This window comes from Ictalurus punctatus, chromosome 18 (genome assembly GCF_001660625.3).
Source record: "Ictalurus punctatus breed USDA103 chromosome 18, Coco_2.0, whole genome shotgun sequence".
Taxonomy (NCBI): domain Eukaryota; kingdom Metazoa; phylum Chordata; class Actinopteri; order Siluriformes; family Ictaluridae; genus Ictalurus; species Ictalurus punctatus.
In genome coordinates this window covers 6,106,064-6,128,407 of record NC_030433.2, presented here as the reverse complement: position 1 = coordinate 6,128,407, position 22,344 = coordinate 6,106,064, and the positions used below count along the sequence as shown (strand labels likewise).

Sequence of the window (22,344 nt, the reverse complement as noted above, 5' to 3'; positions counted from 1 at the left end):
TGGCGCCCCTGGAGCAGAGAGGGTTAAGGGCCTTGCTCAAGGGCCCAACAGTGGCAGCTTGGCAGTGCTGCGGCTTGAACCCCTGACCTTCCAATCAGTAACCCAGAGTCTTAACCACTAAGCCACACTGCCCATGGCTTTTGTTTTTAATTTATTAAACCATTATTAAATTTATTTAACCATTAGAATTTCCGTGATGGTTCCTGTTGTTTTTTTCAGCAGGGCTACATAGTCTCCAATCTTAAAATGACTGTACGCAACCTTCACAGAACTATTTGCCCTTTCCTTCGTTCAACTCGTTCTGCTTGATGGTGTGCATTTCAAATAAAGCAACTGGAAAAATGTCAAGAAGCATCCAACCCAAGTCAAAAGGACATGCTTATTTAAGAAGAAATGACAGCTGAAGTATTTAACATTCTTCAGCTGTGTGCGTGTGTGCGCGCGAGAGAGACGTCTTAATGAAAGTGGATAGTATTAACAGGAGCGGGTTTCAGATTCCGACAAAACACCACACCCAGAAATCATCATTATTCTCCACTCATACACCTGTCTCAATCCCTTAATAATATTCTGTAGCACTCTGCATTAATAAAAGCTGTTTATACTATGCTCACTTCTAAGTAGGTGCAAAAGTACACATACAGGGAATTGTTGCTAGCGCAATTACGATGGCGTTTAAAACCAGTCAGGATACACTGTTGGCTCCTAAAACCAAAAGTTTCTTTTCTCACCGACCATATTCCAGCAACGTTTAACATCATATTAATGAGAAATCAAACAAAGGTAGTTAGACGTTGGTCCAAACGCTGAAGTTCCAATGATATGAAGCGGTTGCACCAAGAGACTAGGCTCACCTAGTTAGCGATCTACGAGATGACGAGCGTGATGGTGTTGACGATGCTATTAGCATGGAAGCTCTGGAGGTTTGGGCAGAGTGAGCTGGACAGACTAAAGCACTGCTGCATCAATCGAGGGGTGATAAAGTAGCTGCATGCACTACGTCACATCACAAGCCAAAATAATTCAACATGACTGTTCAGTCACTGGATATTGGCCTTTACTTTGACTTCTCCTCAATGAAAAGGGAAATTGTTCTGCTTCTGCCTGCCTACACTTTCCATACTCAACTCACGCAAATGTTCTGTGGATAAATAAAAATATGACTTCCACTTGTTTTTCCATGTTATTTCACTTTAATTTGGAATTCATATTTAAAGCTCAGTTATAGCTCCAGCTCTACAGTTATAAATCTGTCACAGTGAGATATATTATATATATATATATATATATATATATTATATGCCATTTATATTTATAGTGATTTTTTTAAATACATATCACCCCACAACTCCTACTGTTATAAGAAGAAAACTCAACCCCGTCAAGGCTGAGTGACTCTGCAGAAGCTGACCACACAGCCTAAGGCCAGCGGGGGTGAGCAAACCCAGTTCACTCACACTCCTGGTGTAGTGGTATAGGAACCAGTGGGGGGGCCAAAAAAAAAAAAAAAAAAAAGAGAGAGAGAGAGAGAGAGAGCGTGAGAGAGAGAGAGCATGAATGACACTAAGCTCCTGCTCTGAAACAGAAACCCACAAGGGGGTAGATGGGCATAAAGCCCCATTCTTATGTGCCATCTCTATGCTTCATCAAGCACAGACAGGCTTAGCTGGTTCCCCCTCATGTCCAGTGTTACAGAGGTATGGAGAGGAAAAGTACTAGCAATCACCTACCAGCTTTTGTATTATAATTATTATTATTACCACAGCGATGTTGATTTCTCCAATCTGACTGAAAGGTGTTTCTATAACAGAAGCTCTGACTGGAGTTCCAGCTATAATTTAAATCAGTCCTAATATGTTATCGTTTCTATAGTACCAGCTCATTCACAAAGACCCAAAGCTTTGGAGTCAAGTCACTGATTCCTGGTATTTCAAACTAACAGTCAAGCCCAAAACTACGGAGTCGATTCACTGATTCCAGGCAACTAAAACTAAGAGTCAAATCCAATGCTTTGGAGTTGATTCATTGATTCCTGGTATTGACAACCAAGAGTCAAACCTAAAGCTTTGGAGTACCAATACCAGGCAATCAAAACTAAGCTATCAAACTAAGCTTTGGAGCAGATTCATTGATTCATTTTTTTCAGTGTTAAAATTTTAAATAATCTAATAAATAAATAAATAAATAAATACAGATGTATTATAATTTATTTTTATTTAAACCAGTTGTTTTTTTAAAATGCAACACTACTGTAGACTAATGTTCCTAGGCCATTTGAACTGTTTATTGGGTATTTAACAAACAATATATTATTCCATATAAACTAATTTTTAAATGATTTAAATAATTGTGTTCGGGAACATTGAGGTATAAAACGTGCATATAGATAAAAGAGTTTTACACTGAAATGACCATTTTTAGTTTCTACAGAACATCAATTCCCCTCTTTCTTTACAATCACTTGTCAGCTCTTATTTAAAAACCCCTGTGACAATCTAATTTGCTATTCAGTGGACTGATGCAAATCTCCACACATTTGCTTCATGAGTCAGGAAATTCAAATCGGGACGTCTTGACCAGATGACTTGAAGCTATTTGGATGTGATGTCCACAGGAAAAAAAGAGCATTTTACTAAGAAAAAGAGACACGCAGGTCACTGGTTAACTAACATGATGTAGCAACACGGCCACTTGTTCACCGCAGATTGACCACAAATTACATGATGACACGATACCGATGCCACAATGTACAACCAGCATGATACATTGTATCACTTCTCTGTGCTGTCAGGCATTCAATAACTGCACTGTTTCTCCTTATAACAAGTCGTTTAACTGATATGGTTTTACTTTCCTGATATTACCTCATTGCAGCATGAAAGAAAGAAAGAAAGAAACCAGGCTAGCAAGAAAGAAAGAGAAAAAGATTAGAAAGAAACCAGGATAGTAAGAAAGGAAGAAAGAAAGCAAGACAGCAAGAAAAAAGCGAGAAAAAGGAAGAAAGCAAGCAAGAAAATGGAATAAAAAAAGAAAGATGACAAAAAAAGGAAGGGAATGTTGGAAGAAAAAAAAACCCCAAAGAGATTAGAAAAAAGTAAGCAAGAAAGACAAATTAAGAAAGAAATTAAATGAGTGAAAGAAACCAAAGGAACAATAAAAAAACAAAAATACTTGAAAAATAAATAAATACATACATAAACAAAGAAACAAACCCAACCAACCCATCAAGTCTTTCTTCTTTCTTTTTTTGAAGAAAGAAATGACATGAGTGAAGAACAAAATAAAAAACACAGGAACAATATAAAAAACAAAAATATTAGAAAAACAAACAAAAAAGCTCAAAACAAACAAGGCTTTCTTCACCACTTTTGAGGAAGAAAGAAAGAAAGAAAGAAAGAAAGAAAGAAAGAAAGACAGACAGACAAAAACAAGAAGGGAATGATGGGAGAGGGAAAAGAAACAACAATCCTCTCTGATTGTGATCTTCCTCCATGATGGAGCTGAGTGATGATAATAACAAAATGTCTTCATACACAAGCGTCACATAACGTTACATCTCAGTGACGTACGTCAGTGATTCTCTGTTTCCTGCAGCTCACAATACAAACGGATAATCCATAAAGGGACTCACAATAGCCACAAAAGAGCCACACAGTTACGCAACACATGAGCAAACACACACCGGGCACCAAGATTAAATCTCCATTCATCAATCAGCTGTATAAAAAACATTGGCATAATATTTATCGTGCTCTCACCCAGGAGTTCCACTCCTGCTTTTCATAACTGTCAAGGACATATATTAGGATTGAACCATGAGCAAACAGGCAAATCAGCTTTTTTTCCCCCCTTGTATGGCCCATCATGAAACCATCAAAAACAAACACAGAAATATGGGCTGTATTTTCTAGGAGGTGAATCTGCTTTAGCAAGCAAATGATCTCCTGTCAAGCAGAAACACATCAACAGCGGGACGGTGTTGAGCAAAATAAACTCAAACTTACTTACAACACCAGAAGGAACCACAGAACTCATTTAGTCACCTTTCCACCTGGATGCAAGTGTATTAAGGCTACAAACATACATAATCTACATTATACCAAAATATGCACAACATTTTTTCATACTACAGTTATAGAGTAGTAGAAAGCTATACAAAAAAAAAATTAATTTTTCATAGAAACACTTTTGAGACAGTGCAAAATAAGTATTTATATATATTATGTGATATTTGAATATTACTAATATCTACTAAGAAGAAAGCACGTTGGAGAAAATCACTATACGAAGTAAAACACACACGACATGTTATAGCGCTGTTACATGAAAACAGTCGTGAGCAAACAATTGAATTTATTAAAACAATTTTCACTAATTAAAGAACGACACGTCATCCTTTTAATCCATTTACAGTTACGTTTAAAAGTTGTGAAATGTCCGCAGAACAACTTATCACTTACATTATAGCAGTTATAAACGTCCTTCCCAAACCAGATTCACAGAAGTCACAGCTTCTACTGCACCCCTGCCTGTTAAAAAGCACCGACACTGGAGACTCCTTCCACAATTGCTCACCAGATCATCAATTACACGTTCTTCTCCTATTATCCTGTTCAAGTCCCTGTGAATTAGCTGTTACTATAGAAATGACAGCATCTTAAAACTACTATCTGGAGCTGCTGTTATAGCAAACTAATCAACACCTTCGAGACTCCGACAAAATAGAAAATCAGGACCTGGACAACATTCGAAAAGCATTTTAGAATCAGGAACGGCTTTTATTGTCCATGTAAGACGACAGGTAAACTTTACATACGCTCAAGAATGACACACAATGGACTTTGGTAGAATGTACCATTTCAGGCAACATAATTCAAATCGTTCGAAACTGAAAAGTTTACCTGCTATGTTCCCTCCGTGATTTTGGGTTTCAGGCGAAACTGTGCAACTCTACACTTGTTTGTTTTCAGTTTACACATGTATTTGACTCCCTTGACTCAGCTCTCCTGTAAAGGTCATGGGAGGCGTTCATAAATACAGCACTTACATGTATGACACTCTTGTAAAACTCTTTACAAGTTCTGACAGGTCTGGCTTAGAATGTAGACCACTTTTCCCACACACACACACACACACAAAACGCAAGTGAACATGCGCTTTGAAATCGGATGAACACAAACTGAAAGGGGTCCGACCTTGCGTTTAAAGGTTTGCATGATATGTGGCCTTTCAAGAAGGAATTATAAACGATGTCTAAGATTTTATTTATTCTTTTTAAAAGCATCAAAGATAACTTATTGACTACTGCACAAGCTCATGACATGCGTGTGTGTCTCTTCCTGTTCACCATGCTCCATTAAAGATTGAAAGGGCCCGGGCAGGGCTGAAACCAGAGACGAGGGTGGGGCTCAAACATGGCCGCCGACCAGGCAGACTAAACATGTGATAATTGGGAGTAAAGTGCACAATAGGGGTACAACAATCCCAAGTGTTTGCGTTCCAATTCGCAACAGATATCACCCGAAGGGATCAGAGTATACCGAATACACCTTACGGAAGACCTCTTATTTATTTATTTATTTATTTTTAATTTAACAAAACTGTTCTTATGAAGGTACCCATTATTTTCTTTCAGATCAGGCCAAATGCAAATACAATTTGCATGGCATGAGCAAACCCCCAAACATTTTCCTGGTAAGTATTAGGGGAAGAAGTGTGGGGAAACAAGTTTGCCTCTCATTCAACAACTGAGCTTATTGAATTGCAAAACAAAAGTTTTTATTTAGTATGTATATTTAAACAAAACGGGCTTCACTGTGATCTGCCACGAGGCACGTTGCTGCTCTAACTAAAATGTGCACGACTCGTTCCGAACGCTATCGCCCACAGCACTACACACGTCGGCTTTCGATAGCTGGATTAGTTAGCGTGAAAGCGTGACGCGATCTTTTCAGAGTCAGGAAGATGCAGGTACGTGGAAAAAAGAATTCCAACCAAAAGTCGTGTAAGATACTGAGAGAAAATAAAGATGTGCCGTGACAAGAAAACATCCGAATGTTGACAAACGACTTGCTGACTGTTTGTCGAGGGCAAGTATTTGGAGTGCCGATTTGTAATAGTGACAAAAAGGTGAACAAACATCTGACATCACAAAAACGGGTCGAAATACAAAACATGAGTCACTCAGTATGTTTACATGGACGACAATAATCCGATATTAACCTGATTAAGACGATACCCTGATTAAGAAACTACCATGTCAGCCATTTTTTATTACCTTAATCCGATTAAAGTCATACTCAAAGTAAACACAAATCGAATTAAGACATGTGGAGTATTCCTGTTTTAGTCGCACTATCTAAGGGGATTATAGACATGTACACACCTTAATCACACTATTAACGTCATGTGAGAGTTTTCACCGCATTCTGCGACAGGACACGTACACAAACGGCAGCGCTCAACCATTTGACGGCAAACAAGAGAGCACAGCTGTGTCCCAAACCACGTACTTATCTTTTATATAGTAGGTGAAATACACATATTTTGGCTACTATATAGTAGGAAAGTACGCAGTTTGGGACACAGCCCACGGCTTCAAGCAGTCCTCTATTTGCACGTATAGCATGACAAATAATTAACTGCACCTGAAGCTTTCGTAAAATTAAAAAAGAAACACACAAAAACTGTATACGGTACCATAATGAAGACGAACTGTATGTCGATATGTGAAATTCTGGAGGGAACGTCGGACGGCGTGGCATGGGGACGTAATGATGGGTACCATTAATCGATCTATGTTCTATAGCATGTAAAACCGGGACATGAAAGAAGTATTCTAAAAGCGACTCATGTAAACACCTTAATCAGAATATTGTCTTATTCAAAATAAGGTCCATAATTAGATTACTGCTGTCCATGTAAACATAGTCAATGTATATTTCTTTTTCAACACCGTTTGGTCATATTCCTTCATCCAGACTTATACAGAGTTACATGACGTGCATGAGGTGGACGAAGAGACGTAAATGTAAATGAGAGCGAAACTGTGTGTGTTGGTGAAATGGGTGCTTTATGCAACACATACCTTTAATACATTACTTCAGGCAATGGCTTCCAACCCTTTTGTCAAGTAATTAACACAAATTATTTTGACTGCTTTCAGATTCATTTTTGCAAAAAAAAAAATTTTCAAAAGCTTAAACTTTTTGAAAACTTATTTTATTTTTAACCTACATTACTGAGATATATGCAATAGATTTAGGTTATAAAATGTACTGCCTAATAAATTTGGTCCAAATGGATGTGTAACTAATATAAACACAAGTGTGGGACTTAAGCCAGTCTATTCATTCCTTCACATGGTGCGCAGAAACTCATTACTAGACTACTTAAAAAGTTTACAAGTATAATTTCTTACAGTAGTGTTTAGAAAGTCCAGAAATATTTTTTCCCCTGAGATACAGTGTGTGTGTGTCGTAAATGTCAGCTGGGTTTTATGTTCCTGTCAGATTCATTCACAGACCGAGACACCTAAAACAAACCATTTCCATTGAATTCAGAAACCCAAAACGGACTTACGGTCTCGTACACATGATTAGAATTAAAGTTAGAATTCTGTAACTACAAATTATCGTCTCCAAATGGATAGAAATGGGAAATTCTTTTACTTTTCAGGCAACGCCGCTGAGGGAGAAGAGATGCTATCCTGAGCTAGCTTACCTGACAAAGACACACCTGAAAGGTGCTGCACTGGATTCATTTCCGTCCTCGCGCGCATATACGACAATAAAAACAAAAAGATAAATAGAACATTTAAAATGAGAAAACTTTTCTCAAAGCTTACCTTTTCTCAAACGAATTATTTTAACGTCCGTAGACCAAAAATTCGGTGATTAATGGTTCATGCTGTCCACAGCGTCCGTTCGTTTCAAACCGACTGCTCTCCCTCCCTGTGTGTGTGTGTGTGTGTGTGTCTCTCTCTCTGTGTATCTACCGGGGACTCGGCGCAAACTTGAAAAACTGGCTGGACGAGACGTGTTTTTCTTTCTTTCTTTCTTTCTTTTTCTTTTTCTTTTTGAAAGAGGCGGGCTAAACTATCGACGTGGGCAGTTTACACAGTTCTGGGAATGTAGTAGTTCCTACTTCTTGAGACACGTCACATCACGAGAGCGGCTCAAAAACTATCTCGCGGAGTAAAAGGAACCCGGCCACGTGACCGGGCAGGTGAGAAGGTGTGGCACAGTTCGGTGAATACAGCAGGTCTGTTTGTAATTGTATGTAATTACGGTAGAAGTAGCTGTAGTAGTAGTAAGCGGCTGTGCGTCTTTTATAAAGATTACGGCCACGTACGCAGGTATAACTTTATAGGGTTGCCAGAGTTGTTTTCTTGGACCATCATCTCTGATTGAACAATTGAGCGCGTGGTTTTATAGGAAAATATTCGGTGTGATGAAGCGAAAGTTGATTCTTTTTCAGTAACAGTACAAGTGTTATTCCCCTTATACCTCAGCAATTTGCTGACTATTAAATTGACTATTAAATTATTATTTATTTGTTAATGACCATGTCATACTTTTATCCATTTTATATATATAAATATATATAATGTATGTGTGGGTGTGGGTGTTAGTTAAACAATTCTGTTTCCTCTGTGTGTAAATAATAGATAACACGTATAACTTATTATTATCCATCCATCCATCCATTCATTTGTTTTCCATACCACCCAGGCAGGGGACACCCTGGCCTGGCTGGGGTGCTAAGCCATCACAGGGCACAATCGCACACACATTCACACACCTATTCACACACTATGGACAATTTTTGAAATGCCAATCAGCCTACAAGGTATGTCTTTGGACTGATGGAGGAAACCAGAGTACCTGGAGGAAACCCCTGAAGCACACCATGATATCCTGAAAACAAATCCAATAATGATATTAAATTAAAAGCCAGGCTAACAATTAAAACTTTCACGTATACACCTAAATGGGCTAGAATATTTTAAACAGAAGAATAATTGTGAAGTAAAAGGCTGAAAGAGATTACTTTCACTTTTGGAGTATTTGCATATATTCTGCACAGGTGTGTCTTTGGATGACGTTCATGTTTTCAAAATTGAAAATGTAAAAAAAAAAATCCAAATGAACATGATTCCTCAAGGTTTTTCACTCTAAAGGTTCGGAAAGAGACATGGTTCATGGAACCATTTAATAGTGCCTCCAGATGTACAAACCTAACAAACGTAGGTTTCTAGATTTATTTTTGTAAGAGTGTAAGTACAAGCTGAAAGCTGCTCTCTTCTGCCTCCAACTTCTAACATGTCACTCCAAAATCTCCCATAGGTGTTCGATTGGGTTGAGATGTCATGAGTGTGAAGGTCAGAGCATCTGATTTACATCATTTACATCTTAATCAATAAACGCAGCATTTAGCACAGAGCCCCTGGTTTTTCCGTTAATTTGTCATCTGTCTGTATGTTTGGGTTCATCTGTTCAAGGCCAAATATTAACCTCCTGGCAGAGGTGTTTGGCCTAAAATGTCCATGTACCATATGAAATGCATACTGCTATTAATCTTTACCACTGGCTGCAAAACAAGCACCAAGCATCACTGATCCAATACCAACAGTAGTTTCAGAGGATTTTCTTTCCATTATTTCGCCGAACATTTGGTCTCATCTGACCACAGCACACTATTCCAGTGATGCTAGGTGAAATTCAGTGGTTGTGTAATTCTTTCAGGAAGTGCTAGAACTGACTCCTCCTGGTAAAATAATACAATTTTAAAAGAAGTAAGCTATTTATTAGAGTAATTTTTATGAAAGAACATTTTTATTATGTTTTTCTCCCCATGATAAAATTAGAAAAAAAAAACTTTGTGGCATTTCTTGCTTGTTTGTTTGTATGTTAGCTTGTTTTGTTTGTTTTTTTAATTTATTGAACTATTGTGTGTAATGTTGATATCATACACTCAATTTTTTAAGGGTGCCAATAATTCTGAGATTGAAGGGTGTCAATAATTATAGGCTTAACTCAGTCTATATCTATGAATCCATCTCTAACCTAAGTCTTGTTTCTCGAACAGAGGACAAAGATCTGTTTTAGACTTTACATCACAAGATGGCGCCCTCACATCTGTCATTTACATTCCTGCACTTCTACATGAACATCCACCTTACTCTCTAAAGTTCATACTTGTTCATATATATATATATATATATATATATATATATATATATATATATATATATATATATATATATATATATGTGTGTGTGTGTGTGTGTGTGTGTGTGTGTGTGTGTGTGTGTGTGTGTGTGTGTGTATATAATTTGTCTAACTCCGATTCTTGTTGTGTGGCCGATATGGTGCGTGTCTCTGCTACATTACATCATTGATGTTTTGGCCTGGATAAAGCATAATTACCCTTATTAAAATGGAGACGATGATTGTTTGTGGCATTGTTAGAAGTGGTTGGAGTAAAAAAAAAAGAATTCTGGGTTCGTTTAAGTCATGTTGTTGCAAAAAAAATGCAAAAAAAACTTGTGTCAGGGCTAGCAGATGACAGATGGACAATGTGATATAACTAATTTATAAGCACGAACTGCTTGTAAATGTTTCTGTCAAATCTAGGCGAAGATTCTCTTAACATGCTATTGATACACACTGTGGTCTATACAAAACAAAAAATGAAGGAGCAAGTGATATTACTCTAGTGTGCATTAGTCACAGAGTATTTAAAGCTTTGAGTCAAACCAGGAATGATCCAATCTACAAAGAAACGTTCAGATCTACTGAAAGTTTCTTTGTAGATTGTATCATTCGTGGTAATATACTTCCAGAAATGCTAACTAATGGCATTACTGTATAATGAGGAGCCTGTAGACAAGCTTGTTCAAGTTAAAACTGCACTAACAATGGGATATGCTAAGGTTGTCTTAACTTGTTGAACGACATATTATATGATGTATTTACACCTTCATGGGTCACTATACATACATACAAATAATTCCAGAATAAACAATATGGCTGAATGAATGTTTCTAGTGGTTGATTGGTGGGTGCCAGTATGTAAGCCTATTAACATGACTTGAGTTACCTTACCAATATTTTGTAACAAATGTGGTATGGCATGTAATACCACATTTTGTATGGCATATAATTGTTGATATTGTGACGTTTTCTATGAGGAGATGTTTATATAGCATTTATGGAAGGAGTCTACAGTGTCAGCACTTTGTTACAGCCAGAAGTAAAGCTGTAAATGATCAGCACATCATATAGGGGCCTCTGTGATTAAAGCCATGATGATGTGGGTTTCTTTATATTTTGACAGCACATCATGAGGTATTTTTGGACACCTCATGCTAAACCTACATTCAGTGAAATCCTATAGACTGAGAAAGGCAAAATTGTCTCACAACATTGTCTATGCCCAAAAAGATCCTGTGGTTTTCCAGGGTCCTGACAGCATCCGCTCAGTGTGTGGCAAAGCAGCGCTTGGGGGTCCTCAAACGAACTCAGATTGCAGTGATTCACACTCTATTCCCGGATAAAAGTTAGTGATTCAGAGCATGTTTTGCACTGTGTATGGTCCTGTTTCCTTTAGACCGGATAAATGCTCTGTAAGGTCTCCATAATGGGGTCTTTTATTCATTTATTATAAAATAAATAATATAATATATAATAATATAAATAATAATATATATTGAAATGCGCCTTGAGCAAGACAGACTAGCTAACTCAAGCTGAGGGGAAGGCTTGTCATCTAGTCATCTTATTTTCACAAGTAGAATACCATGGCTCTATAGACACTTCTCCTGTGAGGGAAAACGAATACCAACGCTCACAGTATATTTTAGAAAATTCCAAGCAAGAAAAACCTTGCAATATACTCCTACTATTAAACAGAATTCCTAAACACTAGATCTTTTAGCTCACCAGATCTCTAACACTGTATTTGCTCGATTTTCCGTTTCCATTCTTTGCTTGTTTGCTCGCTGTTGTAGAAGCAGGAACATAACAACATTTTGACATTTGGTACATGACGGGTCCAGAAGAGATAAAAAAGAAAAAACCTTTTAAAATGACGTAATCCAGACAAAACTGGAGGAGAATATGCCAAGTCATGGTAAATAAGCAAAGAGAAATGCAGTACGTATGGGATAAGTTATATTTAACCAAAATTATTACTCGCCCCTGACTGTAGATGGAGTTCTTTTAACTGTCTGAAGTGCGTGGTTCAGTTTCATTCACAAATTATTATTTCTTTTGGAACTAAAAGGCACTAAAGTGAATTATATCAATTTCTGTCACAACTATACACCAAATTCAATTGCAGCTGATGTTACATCTGTGTTTTTTAAGCATCCGTGTACCATCACATTGTCGAGTTCTTGATTCTGATTGGTCAGAAGGTGTTGATTAATTTTCTATAACGGAGGCTTTGATAGAAAATTAGTTCAAATCATAGGGATATATACAGTATCTGACAAAAGTGAGTACACCCCTCACATTTTTGTAAATATTTGATTATATCTTTTCATGTGACAACACTGAAGAAATGACACTTTGCTACAATGTAAAGTAGTGAGTGTACAGCTTGTGTAACAGTGTAAATTTGCTGTCCCCTCAAAATAACTCAACACACAGCCATTAATGTCTAAACCGCTGGCAATAAAAGTGAGTACACCCCTAAGTGAAAATGTAAATTGGGCCCAATTATCCATTTTCCCTCCCTGGTGTCATGTGACTTGTTAGTGTTACAAGGTCTCAGGTGTGAATGGGGAGCCGGTGTGTTAAATTTGGTGTCATCGCTCTCACACTCCCTCATACTGGTCACTGGAAGTTCAACATGGCACCTCATGGCAAAGAACTCTCTAAGGATCTGAAAAAAAGAATTGTTGCTCTTCATAAAGATGGCCTAGGCTATAAGAAGATTGCCAAGACCCTGACACTAAGCTGCAGCACGGTGGCCAAGGCCATACAGCGGTTTAACAGGACAGGTTCCACTCAGAACAACGACCAAAGAAGTTGAGTGCACATGCTCAGCGTCATATCCAGAGGTTGTCTTTGGGAAATAGACGTATGAGTGCTGCCAGCATTGCTGCAGAGGTTGAAGGGGTGGGAGTTCAGTCTGTCAGTGCTCAGACCATACGCCGCACACTGCATCAAATTGGTCTGCATGGCTGTTGTCCCTGAAGGAAGCCTCTTCTAAAGATGATGCACAAGAAAGCCCGCAAACAATTTGCTGAAGACAAGCAGACTAAGGACACGGATTACTGGAACCATGTCCTGTGGTCTGAGGAGACCAAGATAAACTTAACGGCAACCAGGTGAGGAGTACAAAGACAAGTGTGTCTTGCCTACAGTCAAGCATGGTGGTGGGAGTGTCATGGTCTGGGGCTGCATGAGTGCTGCCGGCACTGGGGAGCTACAATTCATTGAGGGAACCATGAAAGCCAACATGTACTGTGACATACTGAAGCAGAGCATGATTCCCTCCCTTCGGAGACTGGGCCGCAGGGCAGTATTCCAGCATGATAACGACCCCAAACACACCTCCAAGACGACCACTGCCTTGCTAAAGAAGCTGAGGGTGAAGGTGATGGACTGGCCAAGCATGTCTCCAGACCTAAAAGCTATTGAGCATCTGTGGGGCATCCTCAAACGGAAGGTGGAGGAGCACAAGGTCTCTAACATCCACCAGCCCCGTGATGTCGTCATGGAGGAGTGGAAGAGGACTCCAGTGGCAACCTGTGAAGCTCTGGTGAACTCCATGCCCAAGAGGGTTAAGGCAGTGCTGGAAAATAACGGTGGTCACACAAAATATTGACACTTTGGGCCCAATTTGGACATTTTCAATTAGGGGTGTACTAACTTTTGTTGCCAGGGTTTAGACATTAATGGCTGTGTGTTGAGTTATTTTGAGGGGACAGCAAATTTACATGGTTACACAAGCTGTACACTCACTACTTTACATTGTAGCAAAGTGTCATTTCTTCAGTGTTGTCACATGAAAAGATAGAATCAAATATTTACCAAAATGTGAGGGGTGTACTCATACTCATACAGATACTGTATGTATATATATATATGTATATCACTGTGCTCTAAGCCTAAAATTTTTTTATCATATCTCATTTTAGAAAATGTGTTATTTAACAAAAATAAACAAATAACATGATGAGATACATTATTTCTTTAACATGTATGGAAGGAGTCTTCAGTGTCAGTGCTTTGTAACAGTCAGTAAGTTTTCCTCCTTGGGAGCAGTTTGCGCTTTGCAGCATTATAGCTCAACTCACTTGTTCCATGGATGTTCCACAGCATTAAAAGTAACTATAAATGCATAAAAAAAGAACAACATGAATAATTTTTTTTTAATGGACTAGTTGGCAAATTGATACTGGTTCAAGAGGAATAGTGGGCGCACGGTGGCTTAATGGTTATCACGTTCGCCTCACACCTCCAGGGTTGGGGGTTCGATTTCTGCCGCGGCCCTGTATGTGTGCGTTTGCTGCATACTGCGGGGGTTCCCTCCGGGTACTCCGGTTTCCTCCTCCAGTCCAAAGACATGCATGGTAGGCTGATTGGCATGTCCAAGTGTATGAATAGGTATGTGAATGTGAATGCCCTGCGATGGATTGACACCCCGTCCAGGGTGTCCCCCACCTTGTGCCCCATGCTCCCTGGGATAGGCTCCAAGTTCCCCTCGACCCTGTAGGATAAGCGGTATAGAAAATGGATGCATGGATAAGAGGGATAGAACTATTTGTGCAACTACTGGAAAATAATCCACTTCTGGTGGTAACAGAAACTCTGCTTCATCACACCACCCTGTCGTTGATTATTTTCCTTTTATAGTATGCCCCTAAATTTGCAGCATATCAGTGGTATGTATTCTTACCTCTTGATTTCAGCCATGTTTCTTTTTACATATCCCACAGTACACCACGTTGAGTCTTTCCAGGTGAATGCACGATTCCTGACCTGTGATAAATTCTGTGATGCATGTAGGAAGTGTCTACATGAACTCGACACAGCTGGAGGTCACCTTGCCTGACTCACAGCTGCCGTCCCGCTCTTAATTATTGCTCTGTGGACAGGGTAATAAACGTGGTGTCGAGCTTTAAATTAACGACCGTCTTTTTGTCATCCCATTAAGCGTTTTGTTCAGCCAACGTGATATGATCAAGACCATGAGATTTTTTTTCTTTGTGTCATGGCAGCATATATGTGAGAAAAAACACACACCGCACTATCAGCTACATCCTAGGCTAGCATGTTTTTTCTTTAAAAAACTGTGTCCTAGAAAGACCCCCATCCTCCCCTTACCTTTCTTGTGGTCAGTGGTTCACGGGAGGGGGATAATAGCGAGAGAGAAAAAGGGGGTGAGTGAGTGACTCATCACCCCAGGGCTCTTTCATGTTACAGCCTGAGCATGTTTACCCGAATCTCATTCGTAGTGGTGAGACTGCTTGAGGAGTCTGGCTTGCATTTTTATCAGATGGAGGAGCCTCACATCCCCTCTACTGCTTTCAAAAAAAAAAAAAAAAGGCTGACAGCAGCACAATTTTTTAGCAAGGATGCATTTTATGCACAAAACAAATTGTACATCATCCACTATCTCCAATCAGCATGCCTGCACATATCAAGGTCAACAAAGAGGTTTGCACGCACACTATTACAGCCACAGTTACATGTTTCTATATATACATGTACATGTTCTGTATAAAGATACGGGACAGAAAAGTATTCTGGGATACACTAATGAATGTTGTACAGAATTACTGGCCCCATTTATGTACAGGACTGAAAATGAATACCATGTATGATATTGTGAGCTTAAACATACAGATATGTTTTATTTGAATACAATATTAAACTATTAAAACACACAGTATATATACAGTATGTAAAGCAAGCTTGCATTTGCAAAATGTCTCGTAAAAGTCGGAGATAGTCCGACTTATCTCACAGTGCCTCCCAGATGATTTGATTTTTATCTATATGCCAGTAAAACTTCCAAGGAAAGATATAAGCTTCGTGTGAAATGTACAAATGAAAACAAATATAATCTAGATTTTTTACATTCTAGCAGTGTTATAAGGAAATGTAAACACAGAGGAAACCCTATCAGTTATGAATGTCAACGTCCTAAGTTTCCTACACGTTTTCCTTTTAATTCCAAGTCAAATATCTTGAAATCCAGATATCTAAACAGGAAACACTTCCTGGCAATGTGGAATCTTCAGCACAATTACAGTGGCAAGTGCTTTTCTTCAGAAGTTTCATCATCTCTGCATTTGTAACAGTCCAATCGAAAACATAGCTGTGAAAAATACAGAACATCCGCATTTGATAAAAGAGTACAAATACGATAAATATTTGATGTTTCCATATTGTTCAGGGAAACCATTTTCATCCATTTGAGCCGCATTCGGAGTTAAGACCACACGTCATGTCAATATCTACGCAGGGAAAGTTCCTCATATTCAGAGATGGGTTACGCACGCACCCCAATCAGTGTGTGTAAATCGTCTGTATGTAGATCCCAGCTCCAAGGATGTCAGGTCTTTCTTGAGTAGAAGCATCAGGGACATTTTTTTGTTGAATATAGTCCAGGCAACCAGCTTTAAACACATGCACTTGGGATAGAAAATACGGACTGCAGCGGGGGGGGGGGGGGGGGTTTCCCCTTTGCTGTCAAATGTAATACAATTTAACATAAAAGAAAGAGATTAAAAATTAAAAATGAAAAAAAAAATATATGATGTATGAATGTAAAAATGGCATGCACTGACTTACAAGCACTGAGGCAGGAAATATATAAATAAGCAGTTTAGAGTGAAGAGATTGTGCTTAAGAGCCAAACAAATGGTAAACAGTCTGCGCTTATAAAGTGCTTTTTTAACTTTATCGGTTCTACAAAGCACTTTACACTGTGTCTCATTCACCCACATACACACCAATGGTAGCGGAGATGCCATGCAAGGTGCTAGCTTGCCATTGGGAGCAACTTGGGGTTCAGTGTCTTGCCCGAGGACACTTCGGCATGTGGAGTCACATGGGCCAGGAATCGAACCGCCAACCGTCAACGATTAGTGGACAACATGCTCAACCGTCTTGAGATTTGAACTTATAACCTTTTTCTCGCATACGCAGAACCTTAAAGGTGTTCAGTGATTTTTATTTTTTTTTTGCAATGTTTGGAAAGAATCTCCTTCCATCTTTAAAATATTTATCTGATCTAATTTGGTGACCCAGACTCTGTATCTATCAAAATAACAATTCATGTGGAGCACAAACATCCAACCAGTTCATCAGGATTAAAGGTAAGGAAGCATCTCTACATTTCTGCCAGTCAAGAACGCTCAATTTCTTGCATTAGCATCGGACGTTAAGGATTAACTTGCTGAAGGGCGAGGTTACATTTGTTTGGAGTTTGAGTTTCAAAACAGCTAGCTTCGGTGAATTTCCATCAATGTCCCTGACTGTAACTTTAACTACTGAGCTACCACTGTCCCCATCGAGCACTTCTGCTCAAACTGACTATTACTATAGATCATATGGTGCAAATTAAACTCAAAGGAAAAGTGTTTCAATTTCAATCATGGAACTTCTTTTCGGGTCATTTATTTCACAATGCTGTAGTGTGTTTGTGCAGCGTGTTTAATTCCCAGATAGTACAGCAGATGTAACGGCCATTTTATCAGCTTTTCTACCAACATTGAATGCTCTAATCTGATTGGTCAGAACGTATCTCTATAGTAACAGCCAATATACGGGGATTTGTATGGCTCTCCACATAATCCAAGCCTACATGTTTACAAAGAAAATACAATACAGTACAATCACTGATATGCTGAAGTTTTAAAAAATGTACCATTTATGGAAGGAGTCTCCAGTGTCAATGCTTTGGAATGGTGAACAAATTTTAAAAAGTATGACGTTCATTAATAATTTTATTTTCAATTGTAATCATTGGCAGGTTCCTGTGGTATAAGTGGAATAAAACACTTCAGGATGTCTGTAAATAGTCAACTTCGGGTTGTTAACAGTAACCCCGCTTCATCACACGACCTTTTCGTTGATTATTTTCCTATAACCGCCCGAAGTCCTGAAGTGTTTTTATTCCTTACTTATAAACCTGGAACAGTGAAAGGCCTGTGTGTGAGAGATAAAGCTAGAGTGAGAGAAGTGATTTGCTGCATCCCATGAGTTTTATTCTGTTGACGTGTCGTAATTCACACCTATAATAAAACCATAAAGCAAAGCAAACTTCATTTGGAAGTGAAATTGCACAGAGGTGTTGAATTGTGTGTGGGGAGTTTACGCTTCTCAGGTTTATCACCCTAAAATAAACTCAGGCTTCCGATACACTTAAAGGGTTGCCTTCGCTTTTGAGTCTCTGAGATGAAGTACACGTTAAGTATAGTAGATGTGTCCAAAGAGTTTTGTCATCCATATTAGATCATTTGCTCTTAACAAATGTGGGTTACATTGGGTTGTTTTTGTTTGTTTGTTTGTTTTTGTGGAACTGAGTGCAACAGCACCACCAATGGTCATAAGGAAAACACACAGAATGGTAAAAAGAAGAAAGAAGCGTCGTGGTTTAGGCTGATTTCTTTCTAGCCCAGACTGTAGATTCGTGATTACACAGAGCGAGATGCTCCTTATTTTTATTGTCAATTATGGCTGATATTTTCAGACACATTCATAACTTGTCATGTTGTGATGATAGCGAACAAGGTAGATTATTTACTTGATCGTCCTTTTCCACCAAAATGACTTTGGATGAGAAAATAAAAGCAGATAGACTAAGCACACTGTCCAGTCAAACAACAAACAACACACAAGGACAGGTGACAGAACTGTATGTTACGAAAGAGTTACGACTTTCCTGCTCATTGAGTATGGTATTCAGGGGAAACACTTTTTAAAAATGTCAACAATTGAATGTAGCTTCCTATCTGCCTTTATCTATGTATCGTTGTAAATATATAGATATTAGATAGTAGATTTTAGCCCTGACGTCTACTCTGTAAACCTGAGCTTCTGGGGGGGCAAGAAAACTGAGCTATTCATTTTTCACCCCTTCTTAAACCGTTTATTTTGGTCATTTGAGATGCGTCAGACTGACTGTGGTTCCTCTTCCACCAGAGCGAGCAGTGATGGTTTAACGCTTTTAGTTCAAAGGCAAATCTGTCAGTAATTAAAGCCAACAGCCTGCCTGTGTGCTTCAGCGGCTGTTTAGTGGTTATAAGTGATTCCGTGGGGGAAAGTCGTCACTCGCTTGCTGGTTTATTAGGCTTTGTTGTGGCCCGTCGTTGTGGTGCCTTCCAATGCCACACCAGATCAGTGCCAGACCCAAAATCAGCACTCACTCATTAACAGACAGGAATTTTACTGAAAGCAAGCATAACAAGACTTTCCTCAACACTGACCTGACCTTTCAACTTGTAGAAAGGTTAAAGGTGAAGCGTAAAGATTTAATGGCACATGCATGTTCTTCCACTGGGTGGTGCTAAAATATTCCTAGAGGCATCATTAGAAATGCAGATACGAACACTTTATTACTGTATTTAAAAAAGGAGTGAAGGAGTTTTGGGTCCACAACCACAGAGAAAACATCCCAGAGCTAGTTTGGGTTTAGACTATGTCTTGTGTTTTCATGAACCATCATCATGTGGCTGTTATTCCCCATTTTATAGTACAATTATTGGCATATTAGTAAGCTACTAATGACTATTACTGAATCTTTCTACTTCACTCTTTTCCCCGTTTCTCATTACACGGTATTGGATTGTGGTGCTGTTTAATAGGCCTTTAAGTCAGCGTAATATGTTTTCCTGAGTCTATGTAATGGATGCTATCGTATTATAATTTCTCTGTACTATTAATAGTATACCGTAGGTAGCTATACTGGGATACATACATACATAATACATACAGAAGCACTGAATAAACCAAAATCTTGTAATTGTAATGTTGTATTTGTTAGCGAAAATACGGCAATGTTAGGCATATGTTTCTTACATGCCACTGAGTAGGCTCTATGTAACTGATTTTACACCAAAATCACCACGTGGCTTATAAGTATTTGAAGTTGAATAGTTCTGGCTTGACATAATAATTTCCAGAGCCTTTATAATCACAAGGATTCTTAAAAACCTTTATAAAACAATGCTGGAGGATTTATAATAGGCTTAAGTCAAAATTTGTGAGGTGACGCTTGAGGTATGACTTTGCATTTTCGGTAAAGAGAGGAGAGACGATTGCTCGATTGTTCGCCGAAGTGATTTATGTATCCTATTTATTTAGCTGACATGTGGGTTTAATAAATAAACAAATACCAAGTGATTTTGTAGAATGCATACAATGTTGTAAAGGTGGATTTGACTAGCATTTTACTTTAGGACATGAAAATCGTTCATTCAGCTCGCACAGGCCTACGGACTCGTTAACTAAGCGATGCTGTATAGGAATTGCGCTTTGTAGTGCATTTCAACGCATTATTCAGCCTAGGAACATCTAATTTCATGCTCCTGCATGAAGTAAACAAATTTCCGCAAAGGTAAGATGACATGGATGTACTTTATAGAAGATGTCTCAAAGCTTCATGGATGTGCTGCTTGTAAAAACTAATAAGCAGCAAAGATAAGGATAAAAATGACAACCAGTCTCAAGCAGACGATCCCTGATGACTCCACGTGAGCTTTAACACAAGTAAATAAATCCTCTGGCATTGCTTTATGAAAGTTTATGCACCGGGAAATACGGAGCCTATCCCGGGAACACTGGAAGAACACTGAAAAAGTTCAGTCATTTGGGTTTAAATTGTAAGGTGAACAAGGTGAATGGCATGAAAGTGCTGCTGAATTGTTTTTTGATTCGATCTATTTCAGAACATTTTGGTTTTCTTTAAGCAATCATTGTTAACTCTAACAAAGTAATCAATTATAGCTCTTATCTAATGGCAACGTGCCAAGTTCCTGTCCTCATGTTCTCTCTTTCATGTCCTTATCAGATAAAACCTTAGGATAATATCAGTCCTCTGGAAAAAAAAAAAGTATATCATTCCAGGGCCCATTCATCTTAATTAGCATTCATTTGCATCAACATTGAGGATGACTCTAATTAATGCCATGGCCTACGTCTCGATCTGCCAAGAGCAATATGAGATCGGTTATGAAAGTTGTATATCTTGGCACACGGTGGTCTAAACCAACATCGGATATAAAACAATGCAGCATAAGGAAGCTTTTAGTTTCAACTCTGACAGAAAACGGGGCTTTTTGTTACAGGAAGCCAAAGAAAGAAGAAAGGGGATGGACTGATGGCAGAGCTGCAACATACACTCTGACATCAATGAGAGAAGATTCAAGCAGTTTAAAGTTTAGGAAAAGTAAGGAGGAAGTTTAAAAGCAAAACGGAAAAAATGGATTCCAAGCGTGATCTGACTATAATCGGATTCAAAATATCCAGTGATAAGACGTATAATCATTGACACGGCGATGTAAGGAGTCTCCAGTGTCAGAACTTTGTAACAAACAGTACTGTATTCTAAGTTTTCCACCATGCAAAAGTCTTCTGGACCTAGAACTTTGCACTTTCCAGTTTCTGGTGAGGAAACAACTGTTGCTGCTATAAAGTAAGTGAAAGCAGGAACTAGCTTTGCTTCACAGGCGTTCTACAACATTGAATGTAACTATAAATCGCTAGAAAGTACAACATGTAAATAAGAAAATTGTAATTGTTGACAAATTGCAGTGATGTACAGTATGAGGAATAAAACACTTCCGGTAACTCTGCTTCCCATCAGTGATTATTTTTCTATAACAACGGCCCTCAGAGTGTTTTGTTGCTTATATAGAGAACCTGCACTTTAAATGGTTTATGATACAGCCTGACGCATGGGTTGCAGAGCAGAACACCTATAAAAGGTTACAGACAAAACTGGTCAGTCTCCCCGGAGAGGAAATGTCATGATGACAGCCCGCAGTGATACTGTTCAAAAGAGATCAGTGACGACCCTTTAATTTACTGATGCATTCCGAAACAGACAATTTCCTCAGCAATGAACCTCTGTGGTAATGACACCGTTCAAGCCCTCTAACCAGAGGCATTTGAGCAATGTGTCTTCTCATTGTCCGGTGTTTTGAGGTCGGGACGGACAATTCAAGAATGCTCCGCTCTGGCTTGGCTCAAAAACTCGATTGCTTCTGTTGTGGGGAAAAAAAAAAAAAATCTTACGTCGCATAGCTTTACCTAAAATGTTCTTACTGTCCTGAGGACGATTGCCACTGCTGCCCTGTGTGTGTGGACTTCTCCCTGT

General features: G+C 38.7%; 1 protein-coding gene across 1 annotated transcript in view; it reads right to left on the bottom strand.

Annotated features, from left to right (window-relative positions):
• The window catches only part of atp8b1 (ATPase phospholipid transporting 8B1), a 34,106-nt gene extending 25,906 nt beyond the window's left edge, over positions 1–8,200 (bottom strand). Inside the window, exon 1 of the mRNA XM_017492476.3 lies at positions 7,847–8,200. The gene's annotated coding sequence lies outside the window, so the exon portion shown is untranslated. The remainder of the gene's footprint in view (positions 1–7,846) is intronic.
• Positions 8,201–22,344: the final 14,144 nt, after the last annotated feature.